The sequence below is a fragment of the Pleurodeles waltl genome, chromosome 1_1 (assembly GCF_031143425.1).
Source record: "Pleurodeles waltl isolate 20211129_DDA chromosome 1_1, aPleWal1.hap1.20221129, whole genome shotgun sequence".
Taxonomy (NCBI): Eukaryota; Metazoa; Chordata; class Amphibia; order Caudata; family Salamandridae; genus Pleurodeles; species Pleurodeles waltl.
In genome coordinates this window covers 165,677,278-165,700,406 of record NC_090436.1, presented here as the reverse complement: position 1 = coordinate 165,700,406, position 23,129 = coordinate 165,677,278, and the positions used below count along the sequence as shown (strand labels likewise).

Genomic DNA, 23,129 nt, shown 5'->3' with positions numbered 1-23,129 from the left:
TACATTGCGTACACAGAAATGTGCTTTAAGCACAGACTGCTTATTGGCATGGGCTTTGCTTGCTGAGAACTTCTCTTCTTTCCACAACAGTGTTTCCAGATACATGCCGTACATTTGCTGTGCACCGAACTTTGTCTTGTTCCACAAGATAAGGTGTTTTTACACGCTTTGATGTTTGCATTGGAATTTTCTGACCAGTTTTCAATGTCACTCATATGCAGTTCATTTAGTAATTTAACACCGATTGAGACTTATTAGGGTCTCATTGTGGGTCGAGCTTCGTGCTTTTAGGACCTCATGTTACTTATGTGGATATGTGGGGTACGTTTCTTAATTATACTTTGTTTTCGGGCATGTTACATTATTGGTGTCTCACTCAGTTCACGCGGCACACGTAGCTTATGATTTTTTCTGTATCCAGTGTTACGCGGTTTGAGCAGTGGACTACTTTGACAATGTCTATCATAGTTTTTGGGATCTCGATACTACTTTAATGTTCACCTTCTTGGTAGGTTCTCTTTGATTTTGTATACTTCCTACACTCTTCTCTCAATCACTGGATTATGTAGTAGGTTTTAACATAACATATTTTATCTTTCAATAGTGCAGCCCCGATATTTATAGTCAACCTGACTAAATTAGAGTTTGAGAACGTTGAATATGGAATTATCCTTCGCAACTTAGGCATTACCTTCTAAGGCTTTTTTCGGATCTCGTGGTATTATTATTTAAGTGTTATTAATCGGAGAGGGTATCACATGACGGGACTTCTTTACCGTTTCCAGTGTTTCTCTTATTATGTCTCTTCTTTGGTGAAGATTTATGCTCAAAAGAGGCCCAGCTAAAAGAACTACCACAGGATGAATAGGAAAAGGGATTTTCCTGTTAGAAAAACCCTTACTCACCAGGGTTACCCCTTGGTGGCATACTTCATCATTGGGTTTCTTCCCTTTCCGCTACAGACCTGGGCGGGCTACGACCTGCGGAATATGGGGGAGCACAGATGTAGTCTTGTCAATGTGAATCACAGGCGGGATAGGAGTGGTGGGGTCTTGAGTGAGTTAAAATACCTGTCTCCTAGTAATTCCAGTGATTTAATAGATCTCTTGGAGGCGGAATGATTAAAAAAATGGGCTTGCGAAGTGGGGAATGCAATGTACCCGACTTCCTAGTCTACATGTTTCGGAGCCTTACCCCTAGGCTCCTCTTCAGGACCAAGGTTGACTCTCTGGTGCCATTCCTTGTTTGACTACCACTAATGAAAGCATTAATAATAAATACTCTGTGATATGGTGCAATTCACTTGACTAATGTGGTGTCATAAGATGATACCTATTGTTTATGGCGTCCGTCACTGATACTCAATAGTATTTGGACTCGAATATCATAGATCCTCCCAGAGGGGTGTGTGCTTGTAATCACACTTTCCTCAAAGCGACACTGCTGCTCTGTATCTGTGCAAGATTCGGACCCCGGGAAGGTGAGCATTAGGTACAGAGTGGGAGTGTTAAGGCCTACTTTAAGCCATAAAAGTACAAAACATGTGTCACAGAGATTTGCTGTGAGACAAGAATCAAGGAATAGGCTGGAGCATCAGTGGGCCTGGCTAGTCTGCAGGTGGTGCTGTAATTCACTGAAAAATTGCATTTCAGTTAGAAGGGACTGTGCAGCTTGGTTCAGGCATACATAATCTAAACAGTGAAAGTTGCTGATTTATGATGCAAATTCTATCTGATTACAAGGTTCAATAGTCTACCCTCATGATAAAGGTCCTTCATGGCAAAGGTCTGCGAAGAACTTGGAAAAAGGTAATATCTCAAACCTGTTATTTTTGTTGAGGTGGAATCGTGCAGACGAGGTCAAAATCTGTTGGTGTGTTGAAGTCAGCTCACATGTTCTTATATGGGCTTTTTTACAAAAACACTACAAAAATAAAAGAGAATGGCAAAGTTTATATTACCATCGCTCTTCAGGGATTTCAGACGTATCTCCAGTGAGGGGGTTGTCCCGAGACTCCAAGCATAAAACTGAAAATGTCATATGATCCTGTGGATAGACTGAGGAGTTGTGAGAAACTGAGACACTGGTTGACTTGGGATTGAGCCACTGGTTGACTGGGGTGCGAGTCCTGGTCAAGTAACAACCACAAAACCTGTCAGGGTAACGCACAGGCAAACCCCAAATTAAACTGTTCTCAACCCCCTAGTAGATTGACACAGAGCAGTGAGGCTTAACTCCGAGGCAACCTATAAAGGATCTGTGCAACACTCCAAACAGTAAACCAGTAACAATACAACGCAAAAAGGTCCCATACTAGGTTAGGAAAATAGAGCAAAATGTAATAAATAAAACAAGACCAAAATGACAAAAATCCAATCAGTAGAACTGGAATTATGAATTTTAATTAATAAATTGCAAAATAGAACCTATAAACACACAGCACCAATCGCGGCTATCTGGTCTTGTTGGACCAGGTGAAAGTCAAATGTTCAGAAGGACCACAGTGAAGCGCAGGTGGGATACAGCCCTAGCTTAGTCCTGCTGAAGTTTTAACTTCTCAAGTTTTATGCCAAGAGTACTGTTCACAGTGGAGAGGGCCGTGGGGAGCAAGATGATATTCAGGGGCAGTTGTTGGTGTGGCTAACAGAGCAGGCTGGGCATTGCAAATTGGAGGGAGGGGGTGGGGGTTGGTGCCTCGTGCTGGAAGTACCCCACTGATTTCCGGTGCAAGCAGAGCTGTCTTGGAACAAACAGGCCCGTTTGTAGTCGCCAAGAGTCCAAAAGCTTGATTTAAAGATCCACACCAAGGGTTCATGACCTGAGGGGCACCACTTGAGGGGGTCAAAATTGCTGCACCTGGGTCCAGGAGAAGTACGGGGAGCCTTTTATGCCCCCGAGGTGTTCAGCAGACTAGACCTTCGAGTCACTCTGGGGTCCTGGGTTCAAAATGAAGTTTCATATCCAGTCCTTCTTCCAGAGGAAAGAGGGCAGCAGGTCAGCACAGCAGGCAGCAGTTCCTTCACAGCTGCAGTCCAGCAGAGTGCAGTTGTAGCAGCACAGCAGCCCTTGTTCCTGGCAGAATATCCACAGGCTCAGGACTGTACTGTGGTGGTGGTTTCTTATGTGCAGTAGTCATACAAAGTGCAAAGATGCCCTGCCCTTCCTGGCCCTGGCTCCAGAATATCTACATTGGGTAAAAGCCCTTTGTGTGGATGCAAGATGCAGCCTATTTAAGTCTAAGAGGGCTGTGCCCAGCTCCTCCCTATCATCCTGCCTGTGATGGCTCATCTAGTCAAACCTAAGCTCCCACTGTGTGTGGCTGTCTAGGAGGAATACACAAAACCCAACTGTCACCCGCACCCAGTCATACTGACCAAGAGACACGCTGCTGGCACAAAAATGGCTAAGGCAAGAAAATGACAACTTTCAAAAAGTGGCATTTTCAGATTTGTAATTTAAAAATGGGACTTCACCATAGTTTAGTATTTCACATTAGGATTCCTGAGACACCAAATATGAACCATTTCCCATTTGGAAATTAAATTTATAAACTATAATAATAAGGTAATCCCAATGTTATCCTCTAGGAGAGGTAGCCCATGCAGTAGTGAAAACACGTATGTGAGACTTTTTCACTACCAGGACATGTAAAACTTTAAAGTACATGTCCAGCTTTTTAAATACACTGCACCCTGGTTAGCAATGGTGAAGTTTGCAGAGTCCTAAGGCCACCAAAAACGAAGTTGGCAAAAACGGGAGCTCAGAAGTCAAATAAGTTAGGAGAAAAAAACATGCCAAGGATGCCAGGTCTAGCAGTAGTCCATATTATAATGGAAGCAATTTGAAAATCCAGAGGAACTCAGGAAAACGTGAACTTCCGCTGATGGTAGGGTGGCTAGCTGTACCCCAAGGAATGCCAAGTGAAGTGCTCCATAGATGCACAGGGAATAGGAAATATCAACTCAGAAAGGATAAAATTCAATCCTACCAGGAAGAAAGCTTTGATCTGCAAGTTAAACACATAAGCAACATGCACTTAACCTACTAAGCTACCTTAGAAGCACTTAAATTGCATAGTCTGCAAATTCCAAGCTCAGAGGTCTTTCTGGAGACCCTCTTTGGTAGTTTGCAGTTTGAGGATGTCCACAAACACTCTTTCCGCCTCACTGGGCCTGTGAGCCCAAATCTGATAAGCACACTTCCTGCACTAACCGAGTGGGGCTACCTGGCCAGGGGCAGTATTTATTGCTTTTATTATCAGAAGGAAAACCCCATTCATTGTAACAGAAATACATAGGAAAGGCCTAAGCAAACAAACAAACAATTAATCTTCCCCTAATTTCTGCAGGTATGAAAACATATTACACTGGAACAGCCTTGGCTGGTACTCCATGACCACTTTTATGTATTGTTATCCACGTAAATTTTAGACTAGTGCCTCTCGATACGAAATAGACATACTTTTTCAAATGACATTTCTATACAACTAAACTTGTATTGCCAGGTTTAAAAATGTACTTTATCATGATTTTGGGACGTAAACGGGAAAGCATCAAGACACAGCTAGAAATGCAATTAGATGTATATTTGGAAATGCAAAATACTTAAAGACATGGCGTGAAAAAAAGACATTTAAAAACGGTACCTGCCCCCTTCGGAAATCAGCACACGTGGAAAAGCCACTGTTAAATTGTCATTTTTAACTTGTGTAGTAGTCTTAAATGCTACTTATTGCCTACCATGGCACGAGTCGGTGGGCGGGGGTAGTTCTCCTTCCTCTTTAGAGAAAAGACTCCGTTCCCCCTACCTGAGGCAAAAGGAGGCTGAGGCGTCAGCCTGTGGCCCAGCATTGCACCTACTTTCATTTAGAAACACTGTAAGTGTATAACCTGGCTTCAGGGCGCTTTTAAACCTCCTCTGCACTGGTAACATCCCCCTTAATTGCGGGAGAGGCGCAGTGGGGAGCTATTTTGAACATCTTTTCTGAGAAATATCAGAGAACTTCATAATAACAAGTTAATCTCCTAACGGACGCCCACTACATCTTGTTTACTCTCTAAAACGCAGCTTAAATGTTTAATACCAAGTTTCATACGTTTCTTTAAAAACAGTGTTCCTTTCAACTATTTCTGAGGTATCTTGCCAACTAAACACAGGACTACCTTGACGTGATTAAAAAAAATCGTAAAACAAACATGTTCTTTAAAATGTCTTTTCGATTATGCTAAATGTGTTTCTGTAACATAGGCTGGTTGAATGCTAAGTGGAGAATATTTTTAGGGTGATGTCACTGTCTGTGACACCATTGGGAATGGACTATGCTATATGATCACTTACTATTTTACCCAGGTGACCTGGTTACAACTAATCAAAGGGTAGGTGCGTAGGCGTTAATTCTAACAAGCATACTACGGTTTAAGAGAGGGCCATCGTGTGAAAAGGGGAGGGGAACAATGTACAAACACTACCTTGCAAAACGAAAAAACATGGAAACGCCTAAAATAAAATCGCGAGGACCGCCGGGAAATGAAATCAACAAGTAGAACATTAAAAGCAAACTGCTAGGCAGCAAAACACAATCTTACACTTTGTTTTACAGGTATGGCTAATAAAGCCCTACATAATTAATGAAATTGGCAGATAAAGGTTTTTTTTTTTTTTTTTTAATGTTTTAATTCGACTTACTCAAGTTTAACCAGAAATAAAACTCAGAAAAATAATTTGCTTGGCTCGGTTACACACAAAATACAGAAACGTATATTACCTGACCACATTACCAAAGGAAAAAACAGCAGTAGACTGCGTATGTCATAATATTGTTTTATCTATCAGAGGGCTCCACCCTGCTGTCAATAAAACAAAAAAGCAACTGCTGCTTTCCCAAAGACATTTGAAAAGGATATAATCACTGCGCGTACATACATAACATCGTCATGATAACGAGCAGAAATAAATACTGACATGCCTTTAAAATATCCACGGAATGCTCCGTTAGAAAGTACTCTGCGGATGAAATGTTTCATAACCAAATTAACCAAGGTTTATATTTCAACATTAAAAATCAACGATAACACACAACCTCACCTCCATTTGAAGAGTATAAGACTGCAGGTCGGTTTAAATGCAGCAGTTCAGAAACCCGTTCTTCGTTCAACATTCAGTAGAGAAATCTTGGAGAAGGACGGTAGCTGGAAGCGGAAACCGTTTATTCCCAGTGAAAATTCTCTCAGCTCGTGCAAGCCAGGCACACAAGCCAGACACACAATCCAGCAGCTCTGCAGAGCCCACAGCCGCAGCCCCGGTACCCAGCCACTGTTTCAATGGTCTCATGACATGCTGCTCCTTAGACGGAGCCGGGAAGTGACGTCACGCGCTGGGGGTCCGCGCGTAACCAGGAAGTGTCAGAGATGAATCAGAGCAGCCGGGGAGAAGCGCGGAGCTGCCTTTACGGTGGCGATGAAGCGCTTCTCAGGGACACGTATTGCCTACGGCACTTCAATAATGTGGTTGTAATAAAAGACAGCCGTGTCGTTTTTGGACCGAGTTTACACTTGGTAAGATCCGCTGCTAAAGTGCATTTTTATATAATCGAGAGTAGCAATGCAGTTTTGCGTTATGGTGGGTCTTCAAAACAAATGGAAGTAGAAATACACACTGGCGACTGACCAGGTTGTTTCCACGATTTGTGAGCACACATCCCCTTCACTGACATTCATTGTTGTCGGTGGGCTTTCATGAGGACTTTTGATTTCTGCTACGAGTGATATTAAAATAATTAAATTTTTTCCCCAGCCCGTTGACTGCCGAAAAAAGAGAGGATTTCAGAGTATGCTTAAGCTTGCCCAAATGCCTTGTTTTGGAGCTGTCTTATTTGTGCAGTTGGAGTCTTGTACGCTTAATGTTAATATCTTTATAACTGAAAGGTAAGGGAGTACTATCTGTGGCCAGCAGAAGGAGTCACTGAGGCGTTCTTCCATTTTCAGCCGAACCAATCTATACCTTAACCAAATTAGTTATTTGGCTAATTAGACATCTGAAGACGTTGCTCCCAAACCTATTACATGAGTTTAATATATATTCCTGTCTAAATCTCCTTTTCTATTTACACATACGCAGATAAGGTTTTAGTTTTTCTTTCCAGGGTCTCTTTCTAGGGTCTCCTGCAGGGTCTAGCCCTCAGTGATCAACCTGGCTTTCTTGGAGTTCAGAGTTCTGCTTTTCATGGCCTTGTAGCAGGTAACTGAAGGCTAACCACTTAAGCCATGGACAGAAGTTCAAGTCTATGGTTGCCAGCAGGAGTCAGCAGTGTTTGGGTCTTTTTCTTCCGACAGTCTGCAAGATATTTTCTTTTCAGGTCCAGGAATGTCCAGAGGAGGTGGCAGTGAGGTGTCAGCCTTAATACCTGTGTTAGCCATTGATTGGAACATTCTCTATACTCAATCAAGCTGCTTGCTTGCAGTATTCCCACCTCTTTGTTTGCTTTTCCTCTGCGAATTTACTGCAGACCTTCCCAAAGTGCATCAACCAAGATGGCACTAGCCTTCTTTCACCTGCTGAATTCTTGGCCCTCCTTCTAACCACTTCCCTTGTAGAGATGGGATTTCCTCCCCCCTGTCAGTGTTAAACCTGACCTAGTAATTTCTCCTACTGGGAACACAGACTATTTAGCTTGGCTCGAAATCAGCTTAATTTGGCAATCCCACCGTGGAGGAATTATTGTGAAAGTAACCATTTGTGCTGTCAGCTACTCCTTTCTCCATCTCAAATGGCTAATTGTTGTTAAGCAATAGGTGTTAAAAATATTCACCTCTTTCTGCTGCTAGAGGCCAAGCTATTATCTTTCTAGAAGAGGGTGGTTAAGAAGTCAACCAATGCGGTGTAATCAGTTCTAGATGCAGGGCAGAGAGGAAACCAGTTCTAAACCAGTTTTTTTCTCATAAAGTACTAAGTACACTCTCTTATGTTACTTTTCCGCTAAAGCTATCAAAAATGTGGTTTCAGCAGTGAAATAGATTTTTGAAAGTAACTTGCACTTTTTTTATTACCTACTGTATTATTTTACTAAGCTTAGAGATAAAAAAACGGATTTTATTCATAACGAGGTCTGTTCTTCAAAAATACAGCTTTACCCACAAAGCACAAACAGTTTATTTGCAACTGCTAACTGCGAGGGCATACTTTTCCCAGTTTCTAGCATGCTCCAGTTTTAAATATTATTCACGATTTAGGGTGTTTAAGTAATATATAAAGGCAGATTGTTCGATGTAGCAAATACACTTTTAAATTGCTGCCCCCCCACAGCACCATGGAGCTATTCATTTGTGTCATCCACATGGGTGGTGTAAATACACACTGCAACCCAAATAAACCTTTTGCTTCATGCCACTGGTGCATTTTCAGCGCCATCTACCACCCCTAATTAAAAAATATATTAAAATAATTGGGTGGAGCCAATTGTGCATTACAGTTTTAGGAAGATAACACACACATCGTGGCACTGAATGGCAGTGTCAGATACCACAGAGTCATAATAACAGTAAAAGTAAGGTTCGTAAAAATGAAAAAAATCCAGGGTAAACACATAAAAGGTGGATTCGATACAGTTGACCACAAGCAGTACAGAGGGGCAGTAGTTCCAGCCTGAGCACCTGTCTGGTCTTCCGCTCGGTTGGCCTGATCTACAACCACTTCAATCGATGTATTAGCTTGGATCTGTCAGCAAGAGAGCATCATGGATGGAAAAATAGTAAGTGGTCAGCCGTGCTCCATCACCAAATTAGGCCACTAACGCCTTGCTGGTTCTGGTCATTTGACCATCTTTTATCAACTCCAACCCTTGGATGGGTGCTGAACCCTACCCTGGCAGCAAGCCAATAGTATGTTTAGATAGATTCTTGTTTAGGAGTCATATTATCATGTATTGTGTCTCTAGAGAATTACATGCAAGATTAGTTTACATGAGACGCACAGCAATAGCGTTGCTAATCTCATCTCATATTTCTTATCTCTTTTCTAACTATTCCTGGGAGGGCCGGCTTTGGAGAACTTTAGGGACCATGGGGAGGATAATAACAGCGCGGATGTGTTAAAAAACTGAAGACAGTTTCCCCTTCCTCTAAATGCCTCCTTTCAGCTTACAGTGGATAAAGATGTCTACAATACGCTGCTCAGGAGAAAGACGAAGGGGAAGAGAACACAATGCTGAGTACTCCTGTATTCTACTGATGCTTAATGATTTCTCATCCTTTAGTCTTAGCTTGTCTGGCACCCATAATAAGCTTGATAGGAAAACCATTGGTTATTTCTCACAAAACATATTATATTTTTTACCCCATGTCTCCCTGTCTTTACTAACCAAGTCTCATACCTGTACCCTTCTCTGGACTTTTCTCAGCCTTATTTTTTTTTTTGTATCAGAGTGACTAGACCATACAACTTATAAATCAACTGTCGATTTAATCATGACCAATAGACTCATTTCTATTTAGCCGATTCCTTAATCAGCTTCTTTAGCTCCATGCATTCTGACTGTTGTCTGGTTTGATACTTCACCAGTTTTTCATTGTTCACTTAACTCGCTGTTTATCTTGCACATTTTATAATCAATTTTCTGTTCTTAATATCATTTTCAAAGGATATGCTTTCAAATAAACAATTCTCATTTTAATGTTCCATGAAGATTTCTTAGTGTTACTTTATTTTACTGCAACTAGTTTCAACAATGTGCTGCAGTACGTCTAACCCAACCTGTGGGCGATGGCCACCTTGAAATAAAGATACTTGCATATCTGCTATCCTTTGTGAGAAGTCAGAGCTTTGGACAGTTGCCTTCTGTAGAATCAAGAAGCAAGCAGCGACCTCATGGTCCTGCTTCCTTCAGAGTTTTTTTTTGTGAAAAGTGATGTGTTGTTGGATTTGATTCCTACCAACTGGTGTTTCCTCAACTGCCTTGTTTGACTTGTGACAGATTGGAGAAGATAAACCATACCATGCAGCATTGTTTCTTTAGCCTGACCTCACGACATCTTGATCTCAGTCGTCCTTCAGGGCAGATGAAGGAACACACCTTTTGCACATTAGACAGTTGAAGCTGGATCAGGCACCGCAGTTGCTTCTAATGTGCATCCCTGATCCAGTAGATTGTGTATATATAATCAAATCCAGGACACACATTTCTTTGGGAGTGTTAGACCTGGCATCCTTGGCATTGATTCCCCTGTCCTTTTGCCTCCTGTATTTTTGACTGTGTGCTGGATTTTGTTTTTGCTGGTTTTGATACTCTGGGCACTTTACCACTGTTAATCAGTGCTAAAGTGTGAGTGCTCCCTGTGTAAATTGTGATTATGAATGGCTATCCATGATTGGCATATTTGATTTACTAGTAGGTCCCTAGTATGGTGCAACATGTGTTCCCAGGGCCTGTAAATCAAATACCACTAGTGGGCCTGCAGCACTGATTGTGCCACCCACGTTAGTAGCCCCGTAAATATGTCTCAGACCTACCATTACACTGTCTGTGGGTGCAGATTTAAATTGCCATTCAACCTGGCAAGTGCAGCCACTTGCCAGGCCCAAACCTTCCCTTTTACTACATGTAAGTCATCCCGTAAGGTAGGCCCAAGGCAGGCCCCTGGGCAGGGTGCAGTGTAATTAAAAGGTAGGACATGTACTGGGGTGTTTTCTATGTCCTGATAGTGAAATACTGCTATTTGTAGTCTCTATTGCAAGGCCTATCTCTCCCATAGGATAACATGGGCATTGTCTTAAAATATCCTTCAAGTGTAATTTCCCATTGGGAGCATTTAGAGATGTGGAGTTTGGGGTCTCTGAACTCACAATTTAAAAATACATATTTTGGTAAAGTTGTTTTTTAGATTGCAAGTTTGAAAATGCCACTGTTTCTTGGTTAACCATTCTGTGCCTCTGCCTGGCTGCTGAATACACATCTGGGTCAGACTAACAGTTGGGCTGTTTGTGAATTTTCTCTAGACAGCCACACAAAGGGAGCTGAGGTGTGTCCTGCATATCCTGATGGGTCTTCCTGAGCTTGAGTGGTGGGAAGAGCAGACACCTGCACTTGAATAGGGCTGTGCTTGTCCTCACACAATACCGTCTCCAACCCCCTAGATTATGTCTGGGGCCAGGACAGGGAGAGGCAAAGTCTTGTGCACTACAAAGAGTTTGTTTTGAAGTTTGCCTACTTCAAAGGCAGAAATTAGTATAAGTATTAGACTGCTGACTCTACAACTTCAAACACTTCTGGATCAAGAGGTGACTCTGCCAAGGAGAAGAGCTGAAGAGCTGTGAGGAGGATTACTGCCCCTTTCTGTGTGCGCTTTGCTGGGTTGGCCTGCTGTTGGTGCTTCTGCTTTGGATAGGACAAAGACTGGATTTTGCTGTGTATCCTGCTTGTGAAGTTTCTCCAAAGGCTTGGACTGAGCATGTCTCCTGTTAAGAAGTCTCAGGGACATCAAAGACTTCACTTGGTAGCCCCTGGGTTGTCTTGCTGAGGACCCTGACTTGCCAAGAGGTGTCCACTCCTGTTCCTGTGCCCTTGGGGGTGAAATCTGGCATAAGAGCAGAAGAACCAGGCTCCCCGACTCCGGACGACTCCGGAACCGGCATTGCTGCCGGACTCTGTGCCGCTGCCTACACCCGAAGCCGTGGTCACTGCTGAAGTATTACTACCACAACTTACACCGCAGCCCCAATGCAGCCGCAGCACCTCTGAAATCCTGCAACACAGTGATTCCCGAGTGTCGTGTCACCGACGTCCGTGACGCATGCCTCCGCTGCAGCACCCGTGGCCCCGTGGTGTGACCGTGACCCTGAGGAGTCAGCCCATTGCGTCTTGACCCACTGGACTCATTGACCCTGCCGGATTGTAAGGAACCAATGCCTCGGCGCTGACGCCGCATCACCTCTGCTGCCTCCATAAGGATCTAATGCCGCAGCTCCCCTGCATAGCAGTAAGGAACCGATCGATGCCTCACCTCCTGCACAGCAGTACGGAACCAACGCCGCAGCTGCTCCAGCAACGTCTCACCTCCCCGACTCCCTGCCACATCTTTGCCTTGTTTCAAAGGGTCTGTACCTGGGGTCCCTGCAACTCTGTGACCGGCGCCGCATTCCCTCGCGAGTGGCATCAGACTGTTAGGTACAACTCTGTCACAACGCCTTGATAGCACCAGTTGGAGCTATTGTGTTTCTAAGTGCTTTATTGCGATTTAATCTTTAAAAATGTATATCTTTGCTTGTGCATTTTGGGGTTTTGTCATTGTAGGTGTTGTTGTACTAAAATAAATATTGGTTAATTTTCTAAACTGGTGTGGTGCCCATTTGTAGTGTTTTCACTGTGGTACTGCGTGTAGGTAGAAATGCTTAATAGATTGCCTTTGATATAGGTCTGACTGCTCGTGCCAAGCTACCAAGGGAGTGAGCAGGGGTTATTTTAGGAGTATGACCCCCTTACCCTGACTAGTGTGAGGGTCCCTACTTGGACAGGATTCAGACCATTGCCAACTAGTAACCCCATTTCTATCAGGGAGGAAGTAACATTTTGTCTTATCAGGAACAGCATTTTTCCATGTCAATATTGCTTAATTACTTCCTGGTCATCCAGTTACTCTTTTGCAATGTAAGTAGTTCTGAACTCAGAAGCTGCACATATCAAAATTGTATCTGTGTTGTGCTGCATTGTTCCGCTTTTGGGGCTGATGCTTTGTTCTAAGTGGTCAGTATTTTTCTGCTCCTGTGTGCCAGCTCTTTCCCTGCCTGCAACCTGATACTTTTTCTGCTTTGCAATTGTTTTTATCCTTTTGGGGCTTTTGCAGCTCTTTCAAAAAATGCACGAGCCTCAGTTTAATGAATCCTAGACCTTCAGCAGCAAATAGAGCGCCACAGGCCTTTTCTGGGACTCAAAAGGAGAAAGGCGTTGGTAGTGTCTGGACACCTGCACTTGACATGTCATGGGGGCGTGGTCTCTGATACTGTAACCCATCCACTCCCGAAGGTGCTTGGTGCCTTTTGAATCCTCACATGAGCTTGCTGGCTTGTGAGATATCGAGTGAAAGGCTAATCTGGGGATTTGACTTCTACTCGCATGAAGAGAGGAAGCAAAATTGGAGGCAGAGCTTCTGCTTCATTGATGATGTCCCAAAGTTCTGTTTTTTATACATGTTATGCCTTGTTCTCACTTTGTGGTTGTTTTTGTGTTCTTCAGTGAGAGGGGTGGCACTAAACCACAACGTTGTGATCTCTGGCACAAGTGTTTAGGTAATGCACTTGTCATAACACCACTAGTATTACCCTTTTCCTTATTCTGTTTATTGTGATCTTTCTAGAACCAAGGTGGACCACTGTTTATGATCCTCCTGCGACATGTACTCTTTCATGGTCTTATGTGTGTGTCCAAGACACTACCCCTACCCCAACATCATGTGTTAGGGCCAAACATGGGTGGTCAATAATAGAATTCCCAAACTGAATGGGGGGCATGCACTTGGTGTTTGTGCTCCCATGACATATTCAGTGGCCCCTAACCCTTCCTGTTCAGAAGATACTGCAATGTCTATCTCTTCCATCAAGAATCTTACACTTTGGGGACCTCATATTAAAAATACCATTCTACTCGAATAGCCTCTGGTTTCATGGGTAAGGCGGTTCCCTTGGTTACTGGATTTAGGAGGAACACATGAAACACTGTATCTATATGCATGGAGGGTGGAAATGTGAGATGCGTTGCTGAGCCACCAATTCAAGCCTCACCTCTGCAAAGACCAATGTATTTGGAATTCTGTTTATTTGCTGCCTTAATTTATATGTTTTATGATTAACCACATGGCCTCCCCAACTACATGTGTCGGTGTCACCCTGTGTTTTATGTCAGCATACTTTTTATCTGCAAAGTCATAAACCTGTAAATGTTGCATAGCATGTTGTCTTGAGACCCAAAGAGTCTGTAGCCTGGCCGCGACAGAACAGGCAAGATTTTTACATGGCATAGAAGTTAGGCATCGTAGGTGGTGCCCTTGGAAGCATCAGATTGGAGATAGATTTAGCTATCCTCTGCATGATTAAAACGAACATCTGCAAGCCATAGGAAGGAAAACCACTCCTCCTGAACTGTGACTTAACAGCAGAGCTATTTCTCAACTTCTGGATCGATATTGTCCATCACCCCATCAGGTTTAGGATGGAATTTAGTACTTAAAGCCACCATGGTACCTAAAGCTGGAAAAACATGGTCTGAATGCACAACACTCTCTGCGACCCTGGAGTTGGCAAACCATTAAGTCGTACACCATGTTGGAGAACCAACTGACCAGTCTTGGCGACGGTTGATACACCTTTGACTGGGATGAAGTGGGACATATTTATACAGCAATAGATCACTCCCACAGTACAATTGAATATTACATTGAACATAATTTGGTGATGGGATCCACACTTTTCATATGCTAGGATGTGACCAGATTGGGAACCAGGGTACTAATCCTTGTGGTTTTGCCTTGGTAGTTTTTGTTCCAATACATAAGCACACAAGGCTTTAAACTTAACAGCATTTGACCTCTGCTTCTCCCACCCAAAAAGGCACTGAAGAAATTATAACTCTTAGCCTGAAGTTAATTTATGGAACTAGTTACTGTTTCTCCAGATAAGTACAACTATAAGTGCTGCATTTGTGTTGTTTTGTGTGTGTGTGTAAAATCTGAATTTAGCTATAACATCCCTAAGGTTTTTTAATTCTATTCCCTAATTATAACGTCCCTGTAACCTTCGTTTTCTCAGAAAATTTCTAGGTTTTTTTAACATTGAGTAAAATTAAATTAACCTTATGTTACCGTGCATGGCCTTCAGCAGTGCGTGGCAAGATGTTGGCTGCAGGGTCTGGCCACTGGCCAGGCCCTGTGCTCAAATCATCACATGCAGAGAACCCTGGAGAGGAACATGGAGACATCCTTCCCCATGCCAATTTTAGCCCTGGGGACCGCATGCCCCAGGGCCCGGCCAGTAACTGAAAAGGACGCTGGAGCATGCGGCCCCCTCCGCGGGCCGATTACAGCCCCAGGGGCCCCCTCCACCGGGGCTCAGCCAGTCAATGGTGGGTACTCTGACCCCACCCGGACACTCAGTGTCTGTTTGTTGGGGGCAGCAGGGGGAGCCCCAATGCCCCTGCGGTCCCAGCCTGCCTCCAGCGTGAGTTGGCATTGCTTCTGCACACAGGGAGCAGCAAAAAATGATGCTCCCTGCATGCAGGAGCTATTTTCTTATCTGCAGGGAAACAGTTGAAAAGTCAGCTCCCAGCAGGCAGGAACATTTTTTATGCTCCTCCTGCTGGAAGTGGTCTTAGTATTTACTCTTGCTTGGCGGGAGCTTTAAAATTGCTCCTGCCAAATGACAGCAAACACAGGTTTTCCTTCCCACACCAGTGTGGGCAAGAAAACGGATATGTCCTGGGGGTAGGCACCACAGGACGTAGCAAGAGCTGGGCCCCAGGGAGATGTTGTCTCCAGGGCAGTTAATTGCTCTGGGAGGGGGGCAGACTATTTGGCCAAACATGGCCCGGGGATGGGAGCTGCACAGCCCAGCCCTCCCCATTTTGCATATTTACCAGACCCCGGGTGATGGGGTCCCAGGGGCCCCCTCCAATTATTCTGTTTTGGTCAGGCCCCAGGGCTGAAATCGGCCATGCGTGCCCCTCCCCTAATATTATTATTAAGTACATCCCCCAGGACCTGGCCACCCGGGGGAAATAAAGAAAGCAATCACGGCGACCACGCTTTAAAAAGAATTACAGTGGATTCACGGATGCTCCTCAAATTTGTGATAACATTTAAAAAAAAAACATTTTCAGCCTCACACGGGGTCCCTCTGGGAACCCATCAACATGCCTCTGGGGTTAGGGTATTTGTACCCTATCCCTTTGAAAAAAAAATTATGTTTTTCTTGGGGCTCAGTTAAGTTCGAGGCCCAAAATGGCTACCAGTACTTCCTGGTTGAAGTGCTGGCAGCTAATCATATCTCACCATGAGATCTGTCGCATTTGCGGACCCTCTGCATCCCTAGATATCTAAAGATCTTTTTTCTTTAATAACTCCAAGATTACTGAATGGATTTAAACCAAATCACAAAAAGAGATCTTTCTGGACCAAGATCTAGCTTCAAGGGTGTGGAATTCCTATAGCCCATTGTTTGGGGTTAAGGCGAACAAGTTTCCAGATTTATTTTGTCCTTCAGACAAGTAGGCCCAACCCCCTGCAGCACAAACCCGTTGTCTGCCACATTACAGTACTACATTATGGAACAGGGAACGGAATTGTCTGCACTTGAGGTCATATTTGTGTCCATATGTTAATGCTATTCGAACTCGTATTTATGGTTCCTTAATGCAAAGCCTTTACTATTAGGGTGAGCGTTCTAAATAAATGGTGTAAGCTCAGACTGCTCTACTGAATGGTTCCAGTAAAAGAATGTGTACACTAGTTGCAAAGTTTAAGAATATAACACTACATAAAACACTCCCAGAATGCTCTGATTAAATGCAAATATTTGCAGCAGGCTGACAGCAAGATTATTGGTTCTTTGCTTTCAAATAAAATGTTCACAAAAATGCAGCAAGAAAACAAGTTTTACTAAACTGTGAAATGTTATTTCTTTGAAACATAATTTAGTAAAATGTGTTGATGTATGGTAGCATTAAAAAAAATATTCATAATGGAAAGTCAGTGGAACTAGTTTCAAAAAGATTATGAGAAATTTGAAAATAAACAAGCATTGGCAAAGCCAATAGGTCTGGCATTGGTGGTCAGTCCTTGGATTTTGTCAATGTGTGTCTTGTTTTGACATGGCTTTTGTAAAGCTTTATTGTTGTGGAAGCTGCTGGGCCATCACAAACATTGGCAAAAAGCAAAAATACTTTTATGTCTCAAAAAGCACACATTGCCATAGTAGTTCATGGTACTGAACAAAACGACTCAATTCTTGAAGAAAGTCACTAAAGTGTACCCATGGTATTTGTCTTTGCATTAATGCAGATTTACATATCTCATGAATGCACAATGATTTATAGAAGTAGACCAGAAAATTGTATTCTCTTGGAAAATATTTGTAAACTATATATTTTAGCACAAGGAAATATACATGTGTAGATTTGCTCATGCAAAAGCTGTTGAGCGTTCACTTTCCCTCCAACCACCTTTTCCAACCCTGGAAGAAGTTTTACTTCTGAACCGTGTCAGGGGTACATTTCCAACCTTTCTCGGAAAAGATTAGAGAAGAGCTGGTGAAAACCTTTAAAACACACAAGTTAGTCGGTTTGACAGACTCAAAAGGACATTCCTACCCTGGAACTATTGTTTACCGCTACCTTCAGCCCCTATATGTAGATCTGCAGATAGGTGGCAAAATAAAACAAATGGTAGTATTCAAACCCTACTATAGTGTTAGCCCTGATATAATCAGAGAGGCTGTTATCAGAGCTCTTATATAATGAGTTTGCTACCCTAATTTGGCCCCACACTACATGTCACCAAAGGGACAAGTAGATTTTTTTTACAGAACAAGTAAATTTATGAAGTAACCTGTTCCATCGACAAGTAGGTATTTGATTAAATTCCACACCGCTGAGCTTTCTGTCAAATTTGGTGTCATTCCATTCACTGGTTCGGGATGTAGTCATGTTCAAAATATCTATGTGAAAATTGCATGGGAAAATGCATTTTGGGACCCCTTTTTTTCTGACACCTGCTTGATGAATCACCATGAAACTTTCAAGACAGCAGCTAAAGCGAGTGATGAACTAGTTTTGTAAATTTCATGAAGATTCGTCAAATGGCACCAAAGTTATGTAGCAAAGCAAAAAATACTTTGTCTATGGAAACCAGGTCCTAACTATACAGACCTAGTGGTGACCTCTTGTCCGTAAAATATATATATATTTTAATCACACAATGGCCACTGTGGACCAAAAACACAGTTATCCTATGCAATTTCTATAGGGATTTATGAACAATGCTGCAGCCCAAATGACTGAACGGAATTACACCAAATATGGCAGAAAGCTGGAACTGTACCAAGAAAGCATGCTTTTTGTGCTTTTGGGTCAATCAATTCAGTAGTTTTTGAGAAATGAAGGTTCAAAATTTACGTATATCTGGACATTCATAACTTCAAATAGTAGAGCAATTTGATTGGATCAGGGGGTATTTTTCCCGTCAGCAGTCTTGTTCCTGCGGAAGTGGGAGACTTCCTGGGAGTTCTGCAGGAGCCCTTGCTCTGATTGGCCGGCTGTAACATGAGAAGAAATGGTACGCCCACCATTTCAGGACATGGGGACTTTGAAAATGTTATTTATAAATTCATTAAATATATTTAAATAAATTAATTATGTAATGTAATTTTAAGGTAATGCACCATAATATTATGTTATAGGTTCTAATGTGACATAGAGCCTAATTATGACCTTGGTGTTCGGACCACCATACTGCCAATGCGGCGGTCAGGAGGACGCCACTAAGTCGGGAGCCTTCTGACTGCCGCATTACAATGTTCCTGCAGAGCTGGTGGTGAGGTCAGTGCAGCGGCATTGGCTTCACCTCTATGAGAGAGCCGAGGTCAATGACAACTGTACTGCCTGCGCTGCCAGCAGTCGGTATACGCACTGTTGCCATGGCAGACAGTGCGCATACTAACTATGCTGGCAGGGAGGCCAGTGCACTGCCCATGACATGGGCAATATTGGTCCCCCTGTGGCCCCTTCTCTGCCTTTCTGCCAACCTGTTCATAGCGGTGTCCACGGCATGAGAAGGTCAGGTGAAAGGCAGATCATAATATGGACAGCAGTGCCACTGCCGGCACTGTCTCCATATTCCGCCACTCTCCCGTCCACCGCCACTGCGGTGGGTCAGGAGTTGCTTGCGACAGCGGTCCTGTGGTGGTCTGACCGCCACCATCCAAATCGGCCACTCAGGCTGCCACACAATGTGGCGGTCGCATCACCAAAGTCAGTGCCGGCGGTCTTTGGTGTGACGTACTCGTAATCAGGTCCATAAATATTAAACATTATTTTGCATTATTATTTATACTTTATTATTTTAAATACTTTTTTAAAAGTTACATTTCCACTATACCTTTCCATAGGGAGACCACAGGACTGGTGGTGGAGGCCTCCACCTACATGTGAAAAGTTACTTATTTGTAAATTTGCACATGTAAGTCCTGTTGTAAAAGGCTCCAACCCCTGAATTGAGGGGATGGAGACTAGTACATCTACATTTTGAAGTCATTTTACACCCAGAAATGGTGAAAAATAAAAACGTGTAAAGTTACCACAAAGTGTAGTAGCATATATACATGTGAGTAAATTAATTTACCTGTAAATTTACCTTTGGTATTAGGAAAATACCAAAAGGGTGCACAGCTCAATTGAGGATAGAATTTCTAAACATGTAATTTTACGTTATTATGTAAAACAGGTATAAACAGTGGCACTTCGTGCTCAGCACCTGCAGACTTGGAGGCGCCACAGAAGGACAATATACAATAATTTTACTTTCTAGGCAGTTTTTCTATGCAGTAGTCAGTGTTTATGCCTGCATTCAATCATAGTTAAACAGACCGTACAGGAACAAAATGTTTTACCTCGCACCGCATATTCTTTAATCTGTCGATCTAGCTTTACATTTTTCTGTCTGCAATGCGATGGCATTTTAAACTTAAGCTTATTACTGGAAAGCGTAAAAATAGAAGGCATTTAACAAGCCAAGAAACTTAAATTTTACTTTGTATGATGGACACAAGGAAAAAACAATGCTTTAGTATTATTATTATTTAAACAATATATCTAAATTAAAATTGGTACTTTGCAGGCCCACAATTTAATGTATTAAAGACAAATAATGTCCACTCTTAGCTTTTGTGTTTTATGTATCTTTTTGATGCGGGGACTTCAATGTACTTTTTAGGTTAAGGTATAGTGTGGTATGTTGCACTACATTACGCTACTTTGTGGAGTGGTATACTATTTATATACAGCAGGCCGTCATTTGGGCAGCTAGTCTCTTATCAAGGTTTCACGTTTTTTGGGATACGAACATGTTACCCCATGAAACTGACATACCATCCATCAAAAAACACATTAGATGCTTGATGAGTGCTCCCTTCTAGTCTTCCTGACTGACTAACTACTTTTTTGTAGCACACTTCATTCTCTCGCATACAGGTAAACAAACATGCATACATATTTGTTTTTGCTCTGTTTCTTTTTCAGTGATTTTTTTTGTTTTCAAATGAATGCAGTGACATGATGACACTGGCCAGCACCTTGAAAATTGTGGATGTAAATTGTCGAATTACTCTTGAACTAGACATACCAAGATTTTAACAGTAAGACTTTTAGTGCTAGCATGGCTGGCTTTGCACAGCGCTACCACCGAATGGTGACAGAAAAGAGAAACATGATAGGACAGTAAAGGATAATAAAATATTGATCCCCTCTCTACCACCAATATGCATTTAAGCCGTTATTCTACAAAGAAATGACACCCGAAGAGCAGGCTTTTGAGGTTGGCTCCTGCCATTGTGAAACATTCTTAAGAGAGCCATGAAATAGTGTGAGTCCTGGCTATCTGCCCTCTATAACCTATAAAATAGAAAATTTGCTCAGTAGAGGTGTGCATTTCACTCGTGTTCCATGCAAATCCAAATATTGTGGACCTGGGCATCAATAATAAGGGTGTGCAAATATCAAAAGGTTTTTTGCAACCTTCAAAAAGAACAATAACAAATGTCAGTTTCTCAAAGTTTACAAAGGTTTTCGATTTTCTACTTCTGCATCCAAACTGTGATTCTTAGGACATTTTATGTTGCATATATCCTTTTACAACAAAAACAAAATGAATCCGCAGCTAATGTACTATGCTGAATCAGTTTTCTGTGTTTCATTTGTGGTTGCAGGTGGTGGACACAAGCAGTCATTTCTGGAGACCAGAAACTATTTTTTAACATTTGGCTTGGAGCAGAAAGACTTTAACAGGGAAAATGATGAGTTAGCGATAAATAGGAAAACAGTGTCAAAGGGAAAGAGCAGGGATGAAAAATAAAGACAAAAAGAAGTGTAGAAAACTGAAAGATCAACACATTAGTTTGAATAAAAGCTAGACAATTTAGGCATTCAGCAACCATAGCATTATGCAGCACCGGGGGAAGATAGCTAAGAAAACGTTTGGGCTCTTGATTATTATTATTTTTTGTTTAGCTATTAAGCATTGCGTATTGATGAAAATAATCTTGTAATTGAATAATGTTGTTGTTTTCTTGATATGTCCTGAAAGTGAATGCTGTAAAAGAACTGCTCAGGTGAAGGTAAACCTGGAATATTTGGAACCCTCATGAAAGCCAGAAATCAGGAACTATGGACAACCTCGCTGCTTAGAAGATAAATCCTTGCACACTCCTATTGCCTTTTGCTGAGTTATTCTATTCTGTTGACTCTGTGCTGATTACTTGAAATGGAAATGAAGAGGGCTACAGCCCACCACTTGCCATTCATTGAAGCAGTAAATCAGAATAAGTGAGCTTCAGACAATACTACAGCTTCACATGATAAGATTCACCACCCATGAGCATCCAGCTTCATTGTAAAGCGTGAATCATAACTCTGGGCTTCCATCCTTCTTCTGCGCACCTTTCTAGCTAAGTTTGTGCTCTACAAATACTCATATATACGGTACTTTCTCATCTGACCTCAGTTACCAGGAAATACTGTCAGTCTAGCACTTTGATGTTGTTTCTGCTGGAGGCAAACAATACTGGCCCCTATACACAAAGAACATCCTTCATCGTGGTAGAGGCTCCACAATTGTGGTGGAATCTCCACACTGCATTTTCTCATTGAGGAGATTCCACCACAAGTGCAGAGGGTCCGCCACATCTGTAGAGGCTCTTTGTGAATTGGCCCCCTGTGTTTACTATTCTTTTGTAAAGGTCAAAATTATATTTCTGTACCCTTCGAGAACTTTCAGTAAACCCCAAACCACATTTTAGAGACTTGGGAGAAGATGGATGTATTTAATTGTGTTAAGCTGAAGCAGACACAATGCAGTAGGACTACGACCATTTTGAGTATAGTATTAGTATAGAAACATAAAGCCCTCCTTCTTGACCATGGTGTTTCTACAAATAATGCCACGTGTCCCGACATTAATTAATGTCTGTTACAATGCATGACAAAGCACAGACTTTGTCACATTATTGCTTGGGTAAGTAACACAGTGGAACAGCCCATATCTTAAATACACACTGGCTTTCTGAGCAACACTCCCAAGCTAGAAATAGCTGCTGGCTCTTAATAATTAAACCCATGAATAATCAGTTCAAACACTCCAGCATGGAATTGTAACAAGAAGGTAGGATAATTTTGTATTGAGTATGGTTTTTGTTTCCGAAAGCATGTCAACGAGGACAGTGAAAAGACGGGTTGCGTTCAAGGAAGTGGTATTTGTGTTGCATTATGTCTTTTTATCTTCTGCTGTGCATGTATGTATGTTTAAGGCTTAATTTGACACTGCATTAGATACTCAGAAAACATATTACTCCGCCAAACAGGTTTCCCTTGGGCTGGCCTGGTACCGCACCAGTTGCATTAGATGTACAATTTTATTTGTCTCACCTGTAAAAATGGGCAATTCGCTCTACATTCTTGAATTTGAATTGCAGGGCAATTGATATTGTGTCAACATTTGAGTTTCAGCAGCCAGGTGTTCATATGAACGTGGCTACTAGTCCATCAATCCATCCACCCATCCAGCGTTGAAGAGTGACCATTATGCACTTGTACTTTACCAAACACAAGCGTGTTTTATGATCTACATAATATGCTTCCTTGAAATCTAATGTGCTTCATACTTTGGTTCAATAACTTTGTGGATCTTTGTCCAACAACAATAAAAGGTATATAATTTCATAGCCAGCAGTCACCATAGCTTTCTTATGAAGATTTTTTCATAATTATATAGAATGCCATCAGCATAATAACATTCTGGGGCTGAGTGCCGCATGAAATCCTAGTAAGCTCAAAAGGGCCTGAAAGATCAAGGGATTCCTGCTGGTGAACAAGAACAGTCAGGGCT

At 42.3% G+C, this 23,129-nt stretch overlaps 1 protein-coding gene across 4 annotated transcripts in view; it reads right to left on the bottom strand.

Annotated features, from left to right (window-relative positions):
* Positions 1–23,129, bottom strand: part of RAB27B (RAB27B, member RAS oncogene family) — a 462,762-nt gene that overhangs the window by 169,015 nt on the left and 270,618 nt on the right. The window contains exon 1 of one of the 4 annotated variants that reach the window (XM_069219593.1): positions 6,085–6,392. The exons of the other annotated variants lie outside the window; for them this stretch is intronic. The gene's annotated coding sequence lies outside the window, so the exon portion shown is untranslated. Of the gene's footprint in view, positions 1–6,084; positions 6,393–23,129 lie in introns of those variants that run through there. 4 annotated transcript variants of the gene reach the window in all.